Here is a 24,624-nt window from a genome sequence, read left to right as displayed (position 1 = left end):
GTTGCAAGTCCAATTCATTGATCTTCTCTTTCTCTACTTTAATCAAGTAAGCCTCTAAAGATAAAAAATTTCCCCTTATTACCACTTTAGCTGCATCCCACAAATTTTCTTATGATGTCTCCTCATTGTCATTATCTTGAGTGAAATTATTAATTGTGTCTATAATTTGCTGTTTTACCTAATCATTGTTTAAGATGAGATTATTTAGTTTATAATTACTTTTTAGTCTATTTACCCCTAACTTTTTGTTCAATGTAGTTTTTATTGTATCATGCTCTGAAAAGAAAGCATTCACTATTTCTGTCTTCCTGCATTTAATTTTGAGGTCTTTGTGTACTGTGTGTAAATACACACAGTACTTAGTACTGTGTACTAATATATGATCAATTTTTATGTAGATTCTATGAACAGCTGAGAAGAAAGTATACTCCTTTCTGTCACCATTCAGTTTTCTCCAAAGATCTATCATACCTAATTTTTCTAATATTCTATCTACCTTTTTGATTTCTTTCTTATTTGTTTTGTAGTTTGATTTATCTAATTCTGAGAGTCCAGGATTGAGATCTCCCACTATTATAGTTTTGCTGTCTATTTCTTCTAGCAACTCTTTGAACTTCTCCTTTAGGAAGTTAGATGTTATACCACTTGGTGCATATATGTTTAGTATTGATATTACTTCATTGTCTATAGTACCCTTTAGCAAGATGTAATTTCCTTCCTTATCTCTTTTAATTAGATCAGTTTTTGCTTTTGCTTGATCTGAGATAAGGATGGCTATCCCTGCTTTTTTGACTTCACCTGAAGCATAATAGATTCTGCTCCAGCGTTTTACCTTTACTCTGTATGTATCCCTGCTTTAAATGTGTTTCCTGTAAACAGCATATTGTAGGTTTCTGACTTTTGATCCAGTCTGCTATCTGCCTCCTCTTTATGGGAGAGTTCATCCCATTCACATTTATGGTTAGAATTACTAATTCTGTATTTCCTGCCATCCTAATATCCCCAGATTATGGTTTTCTTTTTCTTCCCCCCCTTATCCTTTTCCCTAGTATTAAACTTACGGGCTCCACTTGCATCACACAACTCTCCCTCTTTAGGATTTCTCCCTCCTCCCTTTGAATCCCTTCCCCTTTCTTGTACCCTTCCCTTATTACTTTTTTTTCCTTTTCCCTTTTCCTCTCCCACTTTTTAATGAGGTGAGAGAAGATTCTCTTTTAAAACAAATATGTCAATTATTTTCTCTTTGAGCCAACTCTGATAAGATTAAGACTCACACAATGTTCCTTCCCCTCTCTAAGTTCCCTCAGATATGATAGGTTTCCTTTGCCTCATCATTTTGCATCTTGCATTTTGCAAGAGTTTCCCTCTTTTTATCTTCCCATTTTCCTTTTTCTGACACTATCCTCTTTCCATTTCTACTTCCCTTTTTATGTTATATCAGTAAAATCAAATTATACATGTGGTCTTTATGTATATCCACAACAGAAATACAGTTCTCAAGAGTTCCTTTTACCTTTTTCTGCTTCTCTTGAGTCCTATGGTTGGAGATCAAATTTTTTGTTTGGATCTGGTTTTTTTCCTTAGAAACAAATGTAATTCCTCTGTTTCATTAAATGTCTATCTTCTTCCATGGAGGAAAATACTCAGCTTGGCTGGGTAGTTTATTCTTGGCTGCATTCCAAGTATTTTTTTTGCCTTTCAGAATATCAGATTCCAGGCCCTTCAATTCTTTAATATTGAGGCAGCCAGATTTTGAGTGATGCTTATTATGGCACCTAGGTATTTGAATTGTTTTTTCCTGGCTGCTTATAATATTTTTTCCTTAGTCTTATAGTTCTGAAATTTGGCCACACTATTCCTTGAAGTTTTTATTTTAGCGTTTTTTTCAGAAGGTGTTTGATGAATTCTTTCAACACCTATTTTATGTTCTGGTTCTATTACATCTGGGCAGTTTTCTTTGATGATTTCCTGTAAAATAGTATCTAGGCTCTTTTTTTCATCATAATATTTGGGAAATCCAATGATCCTCAGATTATCTCTCCCAGATCTATTTTCCAGGTCTTTTGTTTTTCCAAGTAAATATTTGACTTTTTTCTAATTTTTCATTTTTTTTTGGTTTCACTTGACTGATTCTTGATATCTCAATGAATCAGTCATTTCTATTTGTTCAGTTCTGATTTTTAGTGAGTTATTTTCTTCATTAGCTTTTTTAAAACTTTTTTTTTTGTATATGTCCAATTGAGTTTTTAAATGAGTTGTTTTGCTCTGTGGAATTTTTTTCCATTTCACTAATTTTTTTAGTGAGTTATTTTCTTTTTCCAATTCACAAATACTACTTTCTTGGGCATTCTTTACCTTTTCCAATTCACAAATTCTGTTTGCCTGTACTTCTTGGGAGATTTTTACTTTTTTCAATTTACATTTCAGGATTGTTGCTCTCTTGCATAGCTTCTTTTCCCTTTCTCCATTTTTCTTGTAGTTCTCTTTTAAGATTTTTAATAGTCTCTTCCAGGAAGGCCTTTTGTGTTGGGGACCAAAAATTGTCTGAAGATTCTCTGCTGTTAGTCTCCTTGGGGTTGAATACCTGCTCTCTGTCTGTACAGAAACTATCGAACGTCTTTTTTATTTTTTTACTCATTTTTTTTAAAGCCTGTAGGGTCTGCCTTCAGGGCCAGGAGATTACCAGCTTCCTCTGGAGAATTGGGATAGGTATATGGACAGGTAGCTGTCCTGCCAACCAGCTACAAAGAACAGTTAGGTATGGGAGTGCTCTAGGAAAGAATTCTCTTCTCTCCACCCCCCCACCCCCCGCTATGTCCCACAGACTCCTCTCCCTCGGAAGTAACTCAGGCCTGCATGGCTGAGCTGGGGAAGTGCACTGCAAAGAAAAATCCCTGCTGTGTGGATTAATGACTGCCCTGGGGCTAGAAGCTGAGCAGTCAAAGTGTCACTACCCCAGGTCAAAGCCTGCCATGGGTTGTGGGTATTAGCTGCTGACCAGTGAATAGCCCCACAGGGACTGGAAGTGTCCCTACCCAGAAAGTTCTATTGCCCCAGGTGGAGTCCCCCACTATGCATATTAGAGGCTGCCCTGGGCTGTGCCCCCCTGCCGTGCAGATTTGTAACTGCCTGCAGGATGCAGCTGCACAGCTGTGCTGTGGTCTATGCTCAACCACTTCCGGTTTTGGGTGGTTATAGCCAGATCTTGTTAGTTTCTGGCATTTTTTAGGGTACCCTCTGTCTTTGGCTTTAATTTCTCTGCCCCGGTTTACTGCTTTGTAATCAAGGCAGAGCCGTTAGCCTATGGTAGAATCGTCTCTATAACTTTTCTAGCCACAGAGGTCACCCTCGCCCCTGGTCTGCTCTGGACGCTAGTGTCTCCTATCTCCCTGCCTGCACGGTTTGTTCCAGCTCCTCAGGACAAACCTGCTCTGGTGATCTTCCAGATTACCTTTGGCTGGTAAGTTGTGCTTCTAATCTTTGTGAATTTTAGCAGTCAAGTGCTATTTTTGAGGCTGAATTTAATAGTTGGTTGTAAGGGCATGAGAGGAACTTAAAAAGTCTCTTGTGCCTTCTCTGCCATCTTGGCCACCTTGGCTTTTGATTAAAATTCTGTCTGCCACTATTTTCTTTCCTCCCTCTTTCACATGAAGCATTGTCCTTACCCCTTTTTTAAAACTAACCCCTTTACCAGAATAAATTATTGCATTTAATCTCATTTCTTCCAAAAGAGATGAGATACCATTTCCAATATCATTTATTTTCATTTTTAATTTTCATACTGGCTTCTTTGTTTCTGCCAACAAATATATTGACGTCTTTCCCATACTCAGTGAACTCTGATGTGATCTGTTGCCTCATATATCTTCTAACCTTTGTAGCCAAACTCATTTAACAAAATCATATAATAGGTATGTCTATTTCCTCTCTTCTAACTTATTAACCCCTTAGAAGCTTACTTCAACTTTATCATTCCACCAACACAACTCTCAAAATGAACTACTGATATCTTAATTATCAAATCTAGCACTCTTCCCTTGATTCTTGTTCTATTTGATATCTTTGTATCCTTTGATGCTATTAGTCACCACCTCTTCATTGATATGATCTTCTCTTTAGGTCTTCAGGACATCATTCTCTTCTGGTTCTCTTCCTAGTTATCAGATTACTCCTCTTCAGTCTCGTTGACATATCCTCATCCAGTTAACACTCTTTAACCAACATCATCCCTCAGAGCTTTGTTCTGAGATCTCTTATATTCACTCATACTATTTCAACTGATCTCATTAGTTTACATTTATTTAATTATCATCTCTATGCTAATGATTCTTAAATCTATCTATCCTATTCTGACTTATGTGCAGACTTGCAAACTCACATGTCAAACTATGTTTAACATATATTGAACTAAATATCTAGTAGACATCTTCTTTAGCTAACCATACCCAGAAAAGAATTCATTCTCTTTCCCTCTGAATCCTCCTCCTGAACTATCTTTTCTGTTGTAGAAGGCAACATCATCTTCACAGTTTCTCAGGCACAAAATTTCAGATTCTTGATTCTTTACTATTTCATTCCAGTGTGAAATCTAACAATTAATTTCACTTTTGAAATATCTCTCAAATATTGTTTCTTCTCTCCTTTGATATTATCACCACCCAGGTTCAGCATACTTCATCACTTTTCCTATGTATTCCTATGGCCTGCTTGTTCAATTCCTTATGTCAATTCCCTCACCATACCAGTCCTTCTTTCACTCTTTCACCAAAGTAATTTTCATAAAGGCTAGGCCCAATCTTGTCTCACCTATCTACCAAATTCCAGTGGCTTCCTATTGTCTCTAGGAACAAATACAAAATTCTATGACATTCAAAGAAGTTTATAACCTCACTCCATCCCATTTTTATAGTCTTCTTGATTCTTACTGTAAATACAGTGTTTCATCCAGTGACACTGACTTCCTTGTTATTCCATGAACAAGATACTCCATCTTTCAGATCCTGGAAGATGCCTGCCCACAATGCCTAAAATATGCTTCCTCCTCCTCTCTGTATAATAGCTTCAGTAGTTCCCTTTAAGTTCTAAATAAAATTACATTTTCTACAAGAAACCTTTCCCAACCCTTCTTCATTCTACCTCCTTGCTTATTTCAATTATTTCCTATATTTTCTTTATAAGTTTTCCTATACATATTTATTTGTTTGTTGCCTCTCCCATTAGATTATAAATTTTTTGAGGACAAAAACTCTTTCTTGAATCTTTTTATTTTCCCTCCCACATAGTACATACTTAATAAATACTGATTGCCTGGCTGATACACACTGTTTCTGATTTGCTCCACACCTCTCTCAGCTTACTGGACAACATCAGTATCCTTACTGAGAACCTCTCCAGTCCATAAGGATTCTATATAATAGCTACCTATTCACTTGGGGAAAGAAAGCAATACTTTAGCATTAATTGCTAAATTAATACAAAATTTTATATACGTATTGCTAGATTATGTATATATCTAAACAAAATGCACTCATATGTGAAAATCAAGTTTAATTGATTTTAAAAACACATACAAATAAGTATGTTACATTAATTAAATAGCACACAGATATGAATAAATTTCTCTCCGCAGTCTCATTCAGGAGTTGAAAGGGAAAAAGGAGAATAGAAGGGAGAGAATAGTAAATATCAGAGAGAAAATTGAATGTGATTACATTTTCTTAAGAGTCTTCTCTATTGACAAACCAAAATCTAAAATTTATAATACTATTTAAGAATTGATATCAATGTCCAGGATAAAATATTCAACACCCAATATCTTAACAAATTAGACATTTTTTATCATAAAGAAAAAAGTAATTATATCTAGCCATTGTGGAACAGTAATGACAGAATGAAAAGATATAAATAAAATTAATTTGCTTACACTCAACTGTCCTAGTTGCTGGCAATTTGAATTAGTCTTTAATTACTGATTTTCTATTCTACTCATATAAAATACCAATAGAAAAGGTTACTTAATGATGGAAATAAAAGCATAATAGTTGTTTATTACATGACAATTTTTTCTCTCTTCCTCTCATATATACCTCCCATCAATAAGACTACAAACTATAGATTATATTCAAGTATACGTGAACAATCAAGTTTTGAGCATATTTCCATATGAGCCATGTTGGAAAGAAAAAGCATGAGAAAGAAAAACCATAACAACAAAAAAGGTATTCTTTGATCTGCATTCGGTCTCTATAATTCTTTCTCTGGGTGTGGAAACATTTTCCATCATGACTCTATTGTAACTATCTTAGGTGAATGTATTGCTGAGCAAAACTAAGTCTATCATATTGATCATTACATAACCTTGCTGTTACTGTTTACAATATTCTCCTGATTCTGCTCAATTCACCCAGCATCAGTTCTTTTCCTGGCATTTTAAAATTAGCCTATTCATCATTGCTTATAGAAAATTTTATTCAATTGTATTTTTATCTCAAACATAAATTCCCCAATTGATAGTCATACTATCAATTCTTTGCAACTAAAAAAGAGCAGCTACAAACATCAAACATTTCAGATACAGTATTGACATTATTGTATCAAGGGTATGCACAGTTATGAAAGTGTTCCAAATCACTATTGATCAGAGAAATGAAAATTAAGACAACTCTGAGATACCACTACACACCTGTCAGATTGGCTAAGATGACAGGAAAAAATTATGATGAATGTTGGAGGGGATGCGGGAAAACTGGGACACTTGTTGTGTGGAGTTGTGAACGAATACAACCATTCTGGAGAGCAGTCTGGAATTATGCCCAAAAAGTTATCAAACTGTGCATACCCTTTGATCCAGCAGTGCTACTACTGGGCTTATATCCCAAAGAGATACTAGAGAAGGGAAAGGGATCTGTATGTGCCAGAATGTTTGTGGCAGCCCTGTTTGTAATGGCTAGAAACTGGAAAATGAAGGGATGCCCATCAATTGGAGAATGTTGGGTAAATTGTGGTATCTGAATGTTATGGAATATTATTGTTCTGTAAAAAATGACCAGCAGGATGAATACAGAGAAGCTTGGAGAAACTTACATGAACTGACGCTACGTGAAATGAGCAGAGCCAGATCATTATATACTTCAAAAACAATACTGTATGAGGATGTATTCTGATTGAAGTAGATTTATTTGACAAAGAGAAGATCAACTCAGTTTCAATTGATCAGTGATGGACAGAAGCAGCTATACCCAAAGAAAGAACACTGGGAAATGAATGTAAACTATTTGCATTTTTGTTTTTTTTTCCCCAGACTATTTTTACTTTCTGAATCCAATTCTTCCTGTGCAACAAGAGAACTGTTCAATTCTGCACACATATATTGTATCTAGGATATACTGTGACATATTTAACATGTATAGGATCGCTTGCCATCTCAGGGAGAGGATGGAAGGAGGGGAAAAGTTGGAACAGAAGTGAGTGCAAGGGACAATGTTGTTTAAAAAATTACCCAAGCATGGGTTCTGCCAATAAAAAGTTATAATTATTTTTAAAAAGGGTATGCACAAGTTGATGGTCCTTTGGGTATAATTCCAAATTGCTCTCCAGAATGGCTATTATCAACCAATTCCACTAACAATTCATGACTATTAAGATTTTCCCATATCTTCTCCAATATTTATCATTTTCTTTTCCTGTCATATTAACCCAATCTGATACTGTGAGGTGTTACTTCAGAGTTGTTTTAATTTACGTTTCTCTAATCTATAATGATTTAGAGCAATTTTATTTGAGTGTATATGATTTTGAGTTCTTTGTCTAGAATTGTCTCTTCATACCCTTTGGCTATTTATCATTTGGGGAATGACTTGAATTCTTTTTTTATATTTTTTTTTATTAAAGCTTTATACTTTTTAAATCATAAGCATGGACAATTATTCAACATTAGCCCTTGCAAAACCTTGTGTTTAAATCGCCCCCCTTCTCCAACTCCCTGATCTCTATATATTATATATTATACAATTATCTTGTCACATAAAAAAAATCAAATCAAACCAGAAAAAAAGATGAAAAGCAAAAAAAGCACGCAAACAACAAAAGAGATTGAAAATGCTATGTTGTAACAAGACTATACGATGATCAACTCTGATGGATGGGGCTCTCTTCAACACTGAGATGATTCAAACCAATTCCAATTTTTGAGTGATGAAGAGAGCCATATACACTCAGATAGAGGACTGTGGGAACTGAGTGTGGAGCACAATATCCATCACTTTTTCTGTTGATGTTTGCTTGCATTTTGTTTTCTTTCTCAGGTTTTTTTTTCCTTCTTTACCCAATTTTTCTTGTGCAGCAATATAACTATAAACATGTATATATAGATATTGGATTTAACATACTAAACATGTATTAGACTACCTGCCACCTAGAGAAGAGAGTGGGGGGGAAGGAGGGAATATGTACATATCCCGCTATTTTTTCTTTTTTCTTTTTGGTTTTGCTTGATTGATTCTTGATGTCTCATTGAGTCATTCATTTCCATTTGATCAGTTCTGATTTTTAGTGAATTGTTTTCTTCATTTACTTTTCTTAGTTCTTTTTGTATTTGGTCAATTATATTTTTAAATGAATTTGTTTTGTTCTCTAGTTTTTTTTTTCCATTTCACAAATTCTTTTTTTAAGGAGTTATTTTCTTTTTTCATTTCAAAAATTCTGTTTTTAAGGAGTTGTTTTCTTTTTCCATTTCAAAAATTCTTTTTTCAGAGAGTTGTTTTCTTTTGTAATTTTGTTAAATCTATTTTGTAAGGAGTTATATGCTTATTCCATTTTACTGAATCTGTTTTGTAACAAAATTTCTTCAGATAATTTCTGTTTCCTTTTCCAAACCCTCTTGCAAAATTCTTATTTCCTTCCGTATTTTTCTTCTAACTCTCTTTTGATATCCTTTTTTAAATTCCATCTAGGAGAGTTCTGTGTGATGGGGACCAATTTATACCAACCTTTGGAGCTTCATCTGAAGATGATCTACTTTTAGTGATCTCAGGGTTTGAAATTTGTTCTTCTCTTTCACCATAAAAACTATCCATGTTCAGAGTTCTTTTTGCTTTTTTGCTCATTTAAAAGAAAAAGTTGATATTCTGCTTTTAGGGCAAGGGAGAGTGCCCAAGCTTCCTTGACAAATGGTAGGGCTTTGTTGGGTCAGTGCTGACTAACTTCCAATGCTGGTTGGGTGTAGCTAAGTTTCATGAAATTCTGGAAGTTCGGGGTTCACTATTTACCTATTGTGTTTGTGTTGTGTGCATCTGTGCAAGGCCTGCTTGTGCTTGGTCCACCTCCCTCCATTTGTAACAGACCTATTTGTAACAGACCTTTTCCGGAAATCTTTGAAATTATCTTTTGCTGGTAATTTGTTACACTTCCAATATTGGAGGGTTCTGTAGTTCCAAAACTAATTCAGAAGATGGATTTGCTAGCTAGTCTGAGGGTTGTAGGAATAGATCCGAATAAAAAGTGTATTCTCTCCACTATTTTGGCTCCATCCAATGTCTTGCATTTTCACAAATTTGATTCATTTCTCAATGCATTTGGAATGGAGGCATTTATTAGAAACACTGTTTGCAAAAAATTTTCCCCCAGTTTTTTGCTTCCCTTCTAATAATTTCTTCATTGATTCTGTTTGTACAGAAACTTTTTAATTCAATGTAATAAAAACTATTCATTTTAAAGAGAACAATTAATGTTCTACTTCTCAGATCTGGGTAAAAAGAAGTAATATAAGGCCAAATAAGAACTGGAAAATATTATAAAAAGCAAAATGGATGATTTTGATTATATTAAATTTAAAAGCTTTTATACAAACAAAACCAATGCAGCTAAGATTGGAAGAGAAGCAGAAAATGGGGAATTTTTCTTTTTACATCCAAGGAGAAACAGAAACATACACAGCAACAGCAAGATTATACAATGAACAATTCTGATGGATGTGGCTTTCTTCAACAATGAGATGATTCAAACCAGTTCCAATTTTTCAGTGATGAAGAGAGCCATAAAGAGAACCATGGGAACTGAATGTAATTCACAACATAGCATTTTCACTCTTTTCATTGTTGCTTGCTTGTATTTTATTAATCTATTCTTCTGCTTCATTTTTTTTCCTGGTTTGATTTGATTTTTCTTGTGCAGCACAATAATTTATAAATATGTATGCACACATTGAATTTAACATATATTTCTATCATGTTTCACATATATTGGACTACTTGCCATCTAGGGGAGAGCATGGGGGAAAAGAGGGAAAATTGGAACAATTTGCAAGGGCTAATGTTAAAAAATTTCCCATGCATATGTTTTGAAAAATAAAAAGCTTTAATTTAAAAAATTATTCATTTTACTTTTCATACTGTTTGCTAGCTCTTCTTTGGCCACAAATTCCAACCTTCTCCACAGATCCAAAATTTAGACTATCCTTTGCTCTCCTAATTTGCTTATAATATCATCCTTTTTGTCTAAATCATCATTGATTTTATCTTACTATAGCATATGAGATCTTGACCAATGGCTATTTTCTGCCATACAGTTTTCTAGGTTGTTTTGGCAATTGTTGTCAAACAGTGAGCTTTTATTTCAGAAACTGGAGACTTTGGGTTTATCAAAACAGTAGGTTACATAGTCATTGATTATTCCACTTATCCACCACTCTATTTCTTAGCCAATACCAAATGATTTTTATGACTGCTGCTTTATAATACAGTTTTAAGTCTGGTATGTCTAGGTCACTGCTTTTTGCAATTTTTCAGCATCAAATCCCCTTGATATTGATCTTTTGTTTTTCCAGATGAATTTTGTTAATACTTTTTGAGCTCTATAAATATTTTTTAGTATTTTCATTGATATGGCACTGAATAAGTAGATTAATTTAGGTAGAATTGTCATTTTTATTCAGCCTACACATGAGCAATTGATATTTTCCAGATGTGAGTTTATTTGTATGAAAACATACTTTGCAATTGTGTTCACATAGTATATAGCTTTGTATTGATAAGTAAAACTCTTAAATATTTATATTATCTAAGTCATTTTATTTTTTTTTCCTGAGGCATTTGGGGTTAAGTGAATTGCCCAAGATCACACAGCTAGGAAATGTTAAGTGTCTGAATCCAGATTTGAACTCAGGTCCTGCGGACTTCAGGTTTGGTGCTCTATCCACTGCACCTATCTAGTTAATTTAAATGAAACTTATCTTTCTATTGCTTGATTCTAGGTTTTGTTGGTAATATGTAAAAATGCCAATGATTTATGTGAGTTTATTTTATATCCTGCAACTCTGATGAAGTTGTTAATTTTGTAAGTACTTTTTACTTGTTGGATTGCCCAGGTATGATAGCATAGCATCTGCAAGGAATGATAGTTTTGTTTCCTCATTACCCCTTCTAATTCCTTAAATTTCTTTTTATTCTCATTGCTGAAGTTAATATTTATATTACAATACTGAACAATAGTGGTAATAATACACATCTTTATTCCACCCCTGATCTTAGTGGGAGAGATTCTACTTTAACCCTATTATATATAATGCTCTCATTGTTTTAGATAGATGCTGATTTTTTTTTTGAGGAAATTTTAATGTATTCTTATGCTTTCTAGTATTTTTTTTAATAGGAATGGGGCTGTATTCTGAAAAAAAAAAGTTTTTTCTGCATCTGAGATTGTTATATGATGTCTTAGTTTTGTTATTGATTTGATCAGTTATGCTGATAGTTTTCCCGATATTGAACCAGATCTGCTTTCCTGATATAAATCCCACTTGGATATAATGTATTGAGTGTATTGTCCTTGCAATAAGCTATGACAATCTCTTTGCTAATATTTTTTTTTTATTTTTTTATTTATTAGTGTGATTGGTCTATAACTTTTCTTGTTTTGTTTCTTCCTGGTTTAGGTATCAGCACCATTTTTGTATCATGAAAGGAATTCAGTAAGACTCATTCTTCATTTTTTTTCTCAAATACTTTATATAGTATTGGAATTAATTGTTCTTTAAGTGTTTTGTAGAATTCATTTGAAAATTCATTTGGCCCTGGTGATTTTAATTAGGGAGTTCATAGATAACTTGTTCAATTTTTTTTTTCTAAAATGGAAAAAATTTATTTCCTTTTCTGTCAATCTGGGAAATTTATATTTTTGTAAATATTTATCCACTTCAATTAGATTATCAGATTTATTGGCATGCAGTTAAGCAAAATGGCTCCTAATTATTGCTGGAATTTTGTCTTTGTTGGTGGTAAATTCAACATTTTCATTTTTGATACTGGTAATTAAGTTTTATTTTCTTTTTCTAATCAAATTAACCAAAGTCTATCTTATTTTTTTAATAAAATCAACTCTTAGTTTCATATATGAGTTGATATTTCTTATTTTCAATTTTGTCAGTTTCTCCTTTGATTTCCAAAATTTATAATTTATATTTACCTGACAGTTTTGGGTTTGTTCTTTTTCTATTTCTTTTTAATTTTCATGCTCAAATCATTGATCTCCTCTTTCTCTATTTCATTCATTTATACATTTCAAAATATAAAATTTCCTCTAAATATAAAAAAATTAGAGATATAAAATTTCCCTTAAGAAGTGCTTTGGTTGTGTCTCATAAAATTTTGTTATATTGTTTCATAATTGTCATTCTCTTGGATGAAATTATCAATTATTTCCATGATTTTTGTTTAATTTCCAATTCATTTTAGTTTATTTATTTCATGCAATTTTTATTATATCCTAAACTGAAAATGATACATTCTATATTTCTGCCTTCCTGCATTTGATTGTGAGGTTTATACCCTAATATGTGGTAAATTTTTGTGTAGATGCCATGTACTTCTGAGAAAAGATACATAATCCTTTCTATTCCCTTTTAGTTTTTCTACAGTTTAATCATATTTCTTTTCTAAGATTCTATTCACCTCCTTAACTTTGTTATTGTTATTAGATATTATTATAGCTAATTCTGAGAGGGGGAGGTTGAGGTCCTCCAGTAATATATCTTGCTGTCTATTTCTTCCTTAGCTTCTGATCTAAGAATGTGGATTCTTGGACCTTTAATAGGTCTTTTGTATCTCTTTTTGTGATACAATTAACCCAGGTAACTCCTCTTTCTTTTTCTTCCAGTATAAAAATCCTTTTCCACTTCTCAATGTTTCTTTTTTTTTTTAAATATCATCACATCAAAGCCAACTTATTCTCACATCCTTTGTCTATGTTTATTCTAATAAAGATACCATTCTCAAGAGTTACAAGTATCATCGTCCTATACAGGGTTATAAACAGTTTAACCTTTAAATAATGTTTTTTTCCCTTTCATTTCTCTTTTGAATGCTTCTTTTGTGTCTTGTATTTGAAGTCCAATTTTCTATGTAATTCTTATCTTTTCTTCAAAAATGATTGAAAGTCCAATATTTCATTGAATATCCTTTTTTTCTTGTAAAATATGCTTATTTTTTGTTAGGTCATTCATTCTTGATAGTAAACCAAGCACCTTTGCCTCCAAGAATTTCATATTTTAGAACCTTTGATCTTTTAATGTAGAAGCTGCTAAGATATAGATAATCACAACTGCAGATTCTCCTTATGAGAATTTCCTTTCTGGGTACTTGTAATATTTTCCCTTTTATCTGATAATTCTGGAATTTAGCTACAATATTTCTTGAAATTTTCATTTTGGGATCCCTTTTAAGCTGTGATCAGTGGATTCTTTCAATGATTATTTTACATTTTGGTTCTAGTAAATCAGACAGTTTTCTCTGATGAATTATTTTTGGCAAGAGAATTGGCAAGGACTGATTAAGTGCCTTGCACAGGCTAATGCAGTTAGTAAGTGTAAAGTGTCTAAGGCCATATTTGAACTCAGGTCCTCCTCGAGTTCCATACACAGCATCAACTAGTTGCCCCTTATGATTTCTTGAAAGATGCTGCCCATGTTTAATCAAGGCATTCAGGTATTGCTATAATACTTATATGGTGTCACTTGGATCAGTTTTCCAGGTTTATTGTTTTTCCAATAAGGTATTTTACATTTTCATCTATTTTTTTCCATTCCTTTTAGTTTCTTTGACTGATTCTTGATGTCCTGTAGAATCATTAACTTCCATTTCCCGAGTTCTAGTTTTCAAACATATGGTTTTCTTCAACTAACTTTTGAATTTCCTTTTCCATTAAGCTAATTCTACTTTGGGTTTACACATGTAAGCATTTTGTCCTCTTCTGAGTTGATGTTTTGATCTTCTGTATCACACCATAGTAGCTTTCTATGGTCAAAGATGTTTTTCTTCCTTCCTTCCTTCCTCCCTGCCTCCCTTCCTCCCTCTCTAGCCCCCCTCTCTCCCTTTTTCCCTCTCTTTTCTTTCTTTCTTTCTCTCTCTTTTTCTTTCTTTCTTTCTCTCATTCTATTTCTTTCTCTTTTTCTTTCTTTTTCTCTCTTCCTTCCTTCCTTCCTTTGTCTCTTTCTTTCTTCCTTTCTTCCTTCCTTCCTTCCTTCCTTCCTTCCTTCCTTCCTTCCTTCCTTCCTTTCTTTATTCCTGGCTTTTAAAGTCAAGCTCTAAACTTAGGGCATAAGGGGCACTGTCTCAAGCTTACTATCTGACTGAGATTTGGGCTTCTTTAAATTTTAGCTTTAAGCATAAGGCTTTCTTGTGTTTCTTTGATGACTTTGTCATAGCATATGGGGTAGCCTGACCAAATTCTATTTGTTGTTGTCTGGTTTCCTGGGCTGGCAATTTGTTTTTGCAGTGGAACTGGATGCTCTGCTACTGGTCTGCTGTGCTACTCTCTTGTTAAGTTAGGATAAGTGGTATCCGTTGTTGGTCTGTACTTTGGCTAAAATCCTCCCACTGACTTTCCTGGACACCATCTGTACTGAACTACTCTCTCTTTACATGAAAGTGAGACTGAACTTCCTGAAGTACTTCCATGTTATCTTGAACTGGAAAATTATTTCATTCTATTTTTATAGGTACTGTTATTCCAGAATCTGTTCAGACGCTTAGTTTCATGTTGTTTCTGAGGGAAACTTGAGAGAGCTCAAGCAACTTCATGATTTATCTCCACCATCTTGGCTCTACTCATCTCTTGACTTGCCCTTTTAAAAATTAAATAAATTCACAACAAATTCAATTTATACTCAAATACTGTATTATCCAATATCCTAATCCCTTGGCATACAGGGTTTTTTTTTTCATTAATTTCACTAATTTATGAATGAATTCTTCATTTTATTCTCATAAAAAGAAATATATATATATATAGTTTCTCATCTTTCCCAGTGCAGACAACCTTATGACCTTATGTTTAAAGCTAGGAGGAGGTGAAGATAGAGAAAGAATACAAATCCAAAGAGTAATGTTACAATTATTAAGGATAACAAGTCTGACACTAACAACAACAATCTTGTCTTAAGGGCAATGAATTTTTGTCTTCCTATTCTAATCAAGTTAATAAGATTAAAACCCTTTAAGAAAATTTTCTGGTCCCCCTTGAAGTGAGTATATGCAATGAAATAGGAAATATTTGGCAGAAGGTAGTCTGAGTCAAAGCAAAGAATTCTGTTACTTGGAAGTGGTACACTTCCCTGTCCTGGTCCAAAAAAAGATTGTCCTGGGACTCTAGTATTTAGAATGTGATAGAGGCTTAGTCCAGTTTCCAAAGATAGTTATTTCCCTCATGGTAAAGAAAGTTTAATGAAGGAACTAACTAAAAGATCCCAATGAAGGTAACTGGCATATTGTGTTCACCTTAGCTGCATGCAATAGGACTCAGTCCCCACATGCAGTCAAGAAAGCATTGTGCAGGCTTTGTAAGGGGGGGGGGAGAAGGATCTGCATATCATGAAAGCACAAAGAACATTGAGCTAAAAGTATAATGTGTTAAAAATGTAACTGGAAACATTTTTATCTTTCATGAATATTTAATTCTCCTGAAAGCTCACCATCTGTATATCACAATGTTCCAATGCTTGTGTGTGATTTTCTCTGTTAAGTCTTTAAAAATAAAACAAGCCATTTTCATTCTCCCTGCAATGCCCTGAAACTTGATTAATGCTCATTGATTCCTTTGATCTAATTCTCTTCATTTTAGAACAAAGTCAGCAGTGTTGCTCAAATCTCTTTGTAGGGGGAAAAGAACAATTGAGAGAAAGCAGGACATTCTCATTGTTTTTATGGTGTCCTGTCCAACTGTTCATTGACATTTTGAATGCTGTTTAATTTTTGCTGATGTCTTTTAATCTTATGCTTCATGTGAATCTAAATACAGTTCCATTGATATGCAGCCTACTGTGTATTATGATATCCTGTGCCCTGTTGCACTGTAGAAGCCTGCAGCTGTCTAAAGCTTAATTATGCATGAATCCAAAGCCCAGATGCTTGGCCAATAGTGCCTCAACAGAGTACAGTTTCTCACTTGTTTTTGTTTGAATTATAATTGAGCAGATCTTTATTTCTAGCCACATTTTTTGGTCCTATTCCCGTGTTCCTTTGCCTCTGGTTGCTGTTTTATGAGTAAGCATTTGAAAGAACCTTTTGCCACTCTGAAGTGCCATCGAAATCTGATCTGAGAAGGGTCATTCATATGTCTAACAAAGCCTTTCACCTTGATAACAATTATGAAAGGTAAAAAAAAATCCTTTCCCTCCTCCTTCATTTTCCTCACAATCACTTTAACTCCAGATGGTTGGCAGTTTAAAAAAAAAGTGAATAGTTAAATAGAGGCTGACATGTCAGCTGAAACAAAGAAGGCATGGAGCCAGCCTTCTAAAAGAGGAAGTTATTTCAGCAAATAAAGACCTACACCTGCCAAAAGAAGGTAATGGAAACCTGTAAAAGATTTGTAACCATAATCACCCTTTGTTCAAAGCTTTTGTTAACTGTTTTCAAGCAGAGATGCTATTGAATCTACAAAATCAACAGATAAACTAGGTCAGCAGGTGAAAATAAATAACACAATTGGGGGAATCAAGGGTCATCATAAAAAGTACCTTCAAAAAGAGAGAAATAGATATTTCTTTAATTTTGCATATGCTGAGTCTAACTTCTTGGCAATATTATAATGATTTCCTGAGTGTTGTCTATAACTAAGCTGTTATTTTCTAATAGAGCATTGGTGCACTCTATTATTTTGTAAATGTGAGAATTCTGATGTGTATTTTTAAGTCATTTCTTTTAGTCAAAAGTGAGTAAAAAATGAAAACTAGAAAATAAATGCCATTTTGATTAAAGATTGAAAGAAAAAATATTTTGGTATCAAAATTTGCTTTGATTTAATGGTGCCAGTTAGTTGAGTATTTTTAAATAATATCTTCCAGCATGAAATCAAAAATTATTTTTGTAAACTTCTCCCCCAATATTGTCAAATAATCTCTTTCAAAAACATCTGCACCCACAGGCTTTTCTGACTTATCTATGTGACAGCATGTGATTCTTTATTTCTACTAAGCTCCCAAGTTTTCCCTTTATCACCTAAATTAGAATGGGTTATTATATAAATATTTTTAACTGGATAAAATGCTAATTCAATCTAATAATGCAATTCAATATAATAATAATACAATTTCCCTGACAAATTGAGTCATCTACTTAATGACTCTAGAAATCAACAATTGTTCTTTAAGAGGGGAAAAAAAATTAATTGCTATAGATATTTCATGAGCCAAATACCTGAATGTACAATATTGCTGAAGGAAAATTTTTGTACAGGAAAGGCCTCTATTATTATTATTATTGAGAAGGCAGATAACATTTCTTAGTGAAAACCTTCAAAATATCACTAACTCCCATAATGATGATGTGTGAGCATATGTGAACACTTGTAAACACAATGTGAGTTTATGTATTAACTTCTAGCTTCATTGTAGCTCAGTTTTTAAGCAATGTGGGGACTTATACAAGGTCACATAATTTTAAAGAATATCATTTAGCACAAAGAAAAATAAGTGTCTTTAGTTAGATACTTACTAACCTGCTTTTTTGAAATCACATGACATATAGCTAAATCTCAGACAAAAAAGCAAGGAAGGTCAAGAAAAGAAAAAGTTTAAGCCTCTTTACAGCTAGGAAGGGAAAATATTCAGAATTCATTCAGTAAGCATATATTAGCCATACTATGTATGAGGTATTAATTAGGCTGGATTTGAGGATCCAAAAAAAAAAAAATAAAAATGTTATCTCCAAGAAGTTGGCATTATATTGAGGGATAAAAATTGCTGATTTGCCTATTTGTAAAACTGACTTTCTTTAGTGGGAATTAATTTTGTTCTTAAGATTCATTCTTCATCTGATCTGAGTATTGCAGTTAATTGAAAAAATATATTTTCTACTCTATTTACTAGCATGTTCATTAGAAATTTATATTAAAATAGGGATTTCTGATGTCTTTTATTTTTTACACCACCACAGTTTTCCCCAGTATTCTTACCCCTTCCAGAAGAGGTGTCCCATGTAAAAACAATCTTTTTCAAAAGACAAAAATATGAAATGAAAAGAAAAATAAGAAAAATCAGCATAGCAGCACATCAAAAAGCATGTGTAAACATATGAAATATCATACTTGTGGACTTAACATATCTGCAAGGAATAAGTAGTAGGAAGATTTTCTCATCTCTCCTTTCAAGTTATGGTTTATTTTTAATAATTATGAATCATTTGATTTTGATGATTTTCTAGTTGTACTTTTCATTTACATTCTTGTAGTTATTGGATATGTTGTTTTCATAACTCTATTCTGCACCAGTTTATGAAAATCTTTCATATTTCTCTATATTTACTTCTCAACAGTTTTTAAAGCATAGTTATACTCATGCAAAACAATTGTTTAGTCACTTCCCAAGTCAATAGAAATTTACTTTGTTTCTAACTTTTGCTATAACAAAAAAAACCCCACTGCAATTGCTATTATAAATATTTTGCTGCATTTGGGGACATTCTTCTTATCAACAGCCTCTGGATATGAGTCAAGTTATGAAAACTCTGGATTGATTAAAGGATATTGACATTTCAGTAACTTTATTTACATAATTATAAATTGCTTCCCAATTTATTTTACAACTCCATCAATAATACATTGCTGTTATTATCTTCTCACAACTCTTCTAATAATGACTATTTTCATCATTTGCCATCTTTGTCAATTTGATGTATTAGAAGTAACATATTAAACATAATATGATTTTTAACCTTTGCATCACTTTTATTAGTGGCAATTTTAAATATTTTTTCATATGGTTGTTAAGGGTTGGCAATTTTTTTTTTTTAGAAAAGTTATTGTTCATCCGATCCAACCATTTTGGAGTGCAATTTGGAACTATGCCCAAAGGGTATCAAACTGTGCATACTCTTAGATCAAGCAGTGATTCTACTGGGTCTGTATTTCAATGAGACCATTAAAAAGGGAAAAGGAAGCACATGTGCAAAAATGTTTGTAGCAGCCCTTTTTGTAATGTCAAGGAACTGGAAACTGAATGGAAGCCCATCACTTGGGAAATGGTTGAATAAATTATGACATATGAATATAATGATGAAATATTATTCTATAAGAAAGAATCATCAGGATAATTTCAGAAAGGCCAGGAGAGACTTACATGAACTGATTTTAAGTGAAGTGAGTAAAACAAAGAGAACAATGTACACAGCTATAAGATTATGTGATGATCAACTGTAATGAACTTGGCTCTTTTCAACAATGAGGTAATTCAGACTAGTTTCAATAGATTTGTAATTGAGAGTCATCTACATCCAGAGAGAGGACTATGGAGATGAAATGTGCATAGCTACATAGTATTTTCACTTTTTTGTTGTTGTTTGCTTACTTGTTTTTTCCTTTCTCATTTTTTTTCTTTCTTTGCCCTGATTTTTTTTTCTGATGTAGCATGATAAATGCAGAAATATATTTAAAAGATTTTTACATGTTTAATCTATATTGGATTATTTGCTGTCTAGGGAAGGTGGGGAGGAAGAAGGAAGGGGGAAAATTTGTTTTGCAAGAGTGAATGTTGAAAACTATCTTTGCATGTATTTTGAAAATAAAATTATAAAAAATAAAAAAAATAAACACATGACTGCTGAATTAAAATATTTGTTCATACCCTTTGACCATTTATCTATAAGTGACACAGATACATATACATATGTATGAAATCACATTTTTTTTGTTTTTATATTAATTGTTTATCTCTCCTAGAAACGAAATCCTTAGAGAAATTTGACAAAGAGAATTTTTTTCCCTATTTGACTGAATACCTATTTGCCTAGCTTTACAATTTCATATAATCAAACCACTCTGTCTTATTGGTTAAGAATACATCTACTACCCCTGTCCCTGAGAGCTACATGATCTCTTCTAGTATTTAATAGTATTACACCAAATATTAAGATGACACATTCATGTAGAATATATTGTGCAGTGTAGTATAAGATGTACAATAATCATTAATTTCTGCCAGACTGTTTTCCAGTTTTCATAGAAGACTTTTTTTTAAAATCAAAAAGGAATTCTCTCTGAAGCAATCTATATTTTCTGAATTAACAAGCACAAGGTTATTGAGTTATATTTTAATTCTATGACTGGGTTATTTAAGATATCGATTTGATCTTCTCTCAGTCGGATGCATTTTTGAATGAATTCAATTTCTTTTTTTGTATTCTCATTTTTATTAACATATAACTATGTATAAGATGTCATTATTCACTTTTTTGTCTTTGATATTTTGTGATTTTACCTGCTTCCTTTTTTATTTAATTCTCTGGGCTCTCATTTTTATTCATATTGGCTAAGTATTTCCCAATTCTATGAGTTTTTTTTTCAATTTATATTACTTTCCAAGTATATTGTTTTGTTTTATTTTATTTTGGATACCAAATTTCACACAAACACACATACACACACACACACACACACACACACACACATCCTGATTTAATCTGTTACTCATTGGGAAGGCAATAAAAGAAAACCTCTTATAAATATGTATAATATTGGAAAACAAATTCCTGAATTAGATGACTCCCCTTTAATGACTCCCCTTTAATGGCTTTCAAAAAGTCCAATAGTTCTTAAATTATCTCTCCTGGATATATAGTCTAGGTCAGATTTTTTTAAATGAGATGTTTCACAATGTCTTCTGTTTTTTTAATATTTTGATTTTTTGATAGTGTCTTGATGTTTCATGAAGTCATTAGCATTCATTTGCCCATATCTAATTTTCAAGGAATCATTTTCCTTCAGTGATCTTTTATACCATATTTTCATTTGTCCAATTCTACTTTTTAAATATAATTTTTCTTCAGCAAATTTTTGTTCATTTTATCCATTTGGCCAATTCTGCTTTTTAAGGAACTCCCCTTTCCAAGGAATTTTCATAGTTATTTTTCTGTTTGGCTAGTTCTGCTTTTCATGACATTCTTCTCTTCATTGAATTATTGTACTTCTTTTACCATTTGGGCTATTCTGTTTTTAAGTGCTATTTTCTTTAGTATTTTTGTGTCTTCTTTAATGAAACTTGTCTTTTTTTTCAAGATTTTCATTTATCACTCTAATTTCTCTTCCCATTTCCCTCCATGATTCTTGGTTTTTTTTTCTATCTTTTTAAATTTTTATTAACACTTTTTATTTACATAACATATACATGGGTAATTTCCAACACTGACCCTTGCAAAACCTTCAGTTTCAAATTATCCTCTCCTTCCTCCCACCTCCTCCCCTAGATGACAGGTAGTTAAATATGTTAAAATATATGTTAAATCCAATATATGTATACATATTTACAGTTATCTTCCACAAGAAAAATCACATCAAGAAGGAAGAAAAAGAGTGAAAATGATATGTTGTGATCCTCATTCAGTTCCCACAGTCTTCTCTCTGGATGTAGATGGCTCTCTTCATCACTGAACAATTGGAATTAGTTTGAATCATTTCATTGTGGAAGAGAACCCCATCCATCAGAATTGATAGTTGTATAATCTTGTTGCCATGTACAGTGATCTCCTGATTCTGCTCTTTTCACTTAGCATCAGTTCATGTAAGTCTCTCCAGGCCTCTCTGAAATTATCCTGCTGATCATTTCTTACAGAATAATAATATTCTATAACATTCATATATGATAATTTATTCAGCTATTCTCCAGGTGCTGTCAGTGGAATTGAAAGAGACAATAGTTATCTAATTTAGCATGGTACTTAACAGTTCTCTAGTTCAGTACATGTATTTAGTACTTACTACAGTTCTACAAGATTCACACCTTTAAAAGAGCATATATAAGCTAGGAGCCTTAGCCAGGATTCAGTTGGGGAGAACTAGGAAAAACCAGAGAAGTGGTGGTGGTCTTCCTACCTCCCCCACAGAAACCAAGACATATTCAGGAGGAACTCAAGAAGCTGGCAGAAGCAGAGAAGACAAAGGACTGGCAGCAGGAGCTTAAACTCCCGGAACCAAGGAGAGAGATAGGCTTTTAAGAAAGTTAACCAGGCCCCAGGAAAGAAGATAAGACTTGGAAAGAGACAATAAAGGATTTGGACTTTAATCCCTGGCTGCATTTGGGGTGATTACTGACTTGAAATGAAGGCTGCTCCCAGAAACCCCCCCAAGAAACTTGCTCCCAAAGAACATTGCATTTAGAGAGAACATTACAGTCTATGAGTAACCACAAGTACTCTTTTCTACCCTGGACTTGTGACCTGGATGGCCTCAATCTCTGGTGTACTCCTTCTTGTCATGAGGCTGAGACCTGGAACTGAGACCTAGATCCAAGTATAAGATATGCAACATTTTGAGAGTGGAGGCAAAATGGTGAAGAGCAGACACAACTTTCTGTGACTTCCTCTGACCTTCTGTCAAACCAACAACAGATTAAGCCTCTAAACTGGTTTTGGAGTCAAAGAACCCACAAATATTTGGAGTACAATGCATTTCCAGAAGAAAATACCTTGGAAGAACTTCAGAACAGGTCTGTTTCAAACAGGCACAGGGACAACCTGCCTAGCCCAGATTACAGCAAAGAGAGATTGGGGAAAGGAGGTGGGGCCAGGAGTCAAGAGTGTTGCAGCTTCCATGCACCTGGGAATGTTCTGAGAGCCTCTTAGGCTACTCTGTCCTGCTTGCAAGCAGGTGATTTGTCAGATTTGCTACAAAAGACAAATTGGAAATCACTGAATCCTGTAAGAAAGTGGGACCTATCCCGGGTTGCCCAGTACTGAAAATCAATCAGCAGAACAGCCTTAAGGCAAACTGAATCAACTGTTGCTCCTTTAAATTAAGAACAGATTTCAACCCTTTAAAAAATGATGAACAATGAACAACAAAAACAAAAACATAGGCAGATTTTATGGAGAGAGAGAAGAACAGATCTCAAATCCTGAAGTTCCTAAAAACAAAGCAACTCCAGATGAAGGCCCAAAGGGAGATATTAACTGGTCTCCATTGATAAATCCTTCCTGGAGGATTGCATAAAGAGTCTTAAAAGAAGGTTAGAAGAAAAATGTTAAAAGGAAATGAGATCATTACAAGAAGAAATGGAAAAAGCATATAATGCCCTACAAAATAGAAATTAAAAAGATACAAATTCACTAAAAACAACATTTGTGAAACGGAAAAAATATTCAATGAACAAAACAATTCAACTAACTAAATACAAAAGGAGGCTTAAAAGGGTAACTGATGAAAATAATACACTAAAACTTAGAATTGAACAGATGGAAGTGAATGACTCAATAAGACTTCAAGAATAAGTTAAGTAAAAAGAAAAAAAATGAAAAAAATAGAAGAAAATATGAAATACCTCCTGGGAAAAATAGCTGACCTGGAAAATAGATCAAGGAGAGACAATTGAAGGATTATTGGACTTAATGAAAGCCATAACAAAACATTATTTTACAGAAAATGATAAAGAAAAACTGCCCTGATATCAAAAGGTAAAATAGCCATTGAAAGAATTCAGTAATTAATTCCTGAAAGAGAACCCAAAATTAAATCCCCAAGGAATGTTGTGGCTAAATTTCAGAACTATTGCACCAAGGAAAAGCTATTGCAAGCAGCTAAAAAGAAACAATTTAAATACCACAGGGGCCCAATTTGGATTACCTAGGAACTAGCAGGTTTCCACTTTAAAGGATCAAAGGGACTGGAATCTGATATTCCAAAAGTAAAATAAACTTGAATTACAGCCAGGAGTAAGCTATCCAGCTAAAATGAGCATTGTCTTTAAGAGAAGAAGATAGGCATTCAATGTTATAGGTGAATTTCACCTATTTCTAATTAAAAGACCAGAACTGAACAAAATTTGATCTCCAAACACAAAATTCAAGAAAAACATAAAAAGAAAAAAAGGAAAGAATTCTTGAGAACTATATTTCTGTTTGGATATACTTAGAAAGTCCAAGTATAATTCAATTTTATTATGATAATATAAAAAAAAGAAAATAGAGGTGGAAAGGGGATTGTATCAGAAAAAAAAAAAGAGAAGATAGAGTAAAATGAGGGAAATTACATCTCATGAAGTAGCAAAGAAGACCTACTATACTTGAGAGAAAGAAGGGAGGGGAATGAATATTTGTACATCCTATTGTCATAAGATTTGTCTCAGAGAGAGAAAATACTAAACATATTTGG

The sequence above is a fragment of the Sarcophilus harrisii genome, chromosome 1 (assembly GCF_902635505.1).
Source record: "Sarcophilus harrisii chromosome 1, mSarHar1.11, whole genome shotgun sequence".
Lineage (NCBI taxonomy): Eukaryota > Metazoa > Chordata > Mammalia > Dasyuromorphia > Dasyuridae > Sarcophilus > Sarcophilus harrisii.
The sequence above is the reverse complement of the archived record's forward strand: the minus strand, read 5'-3'. Positions refer to the sequence as shown.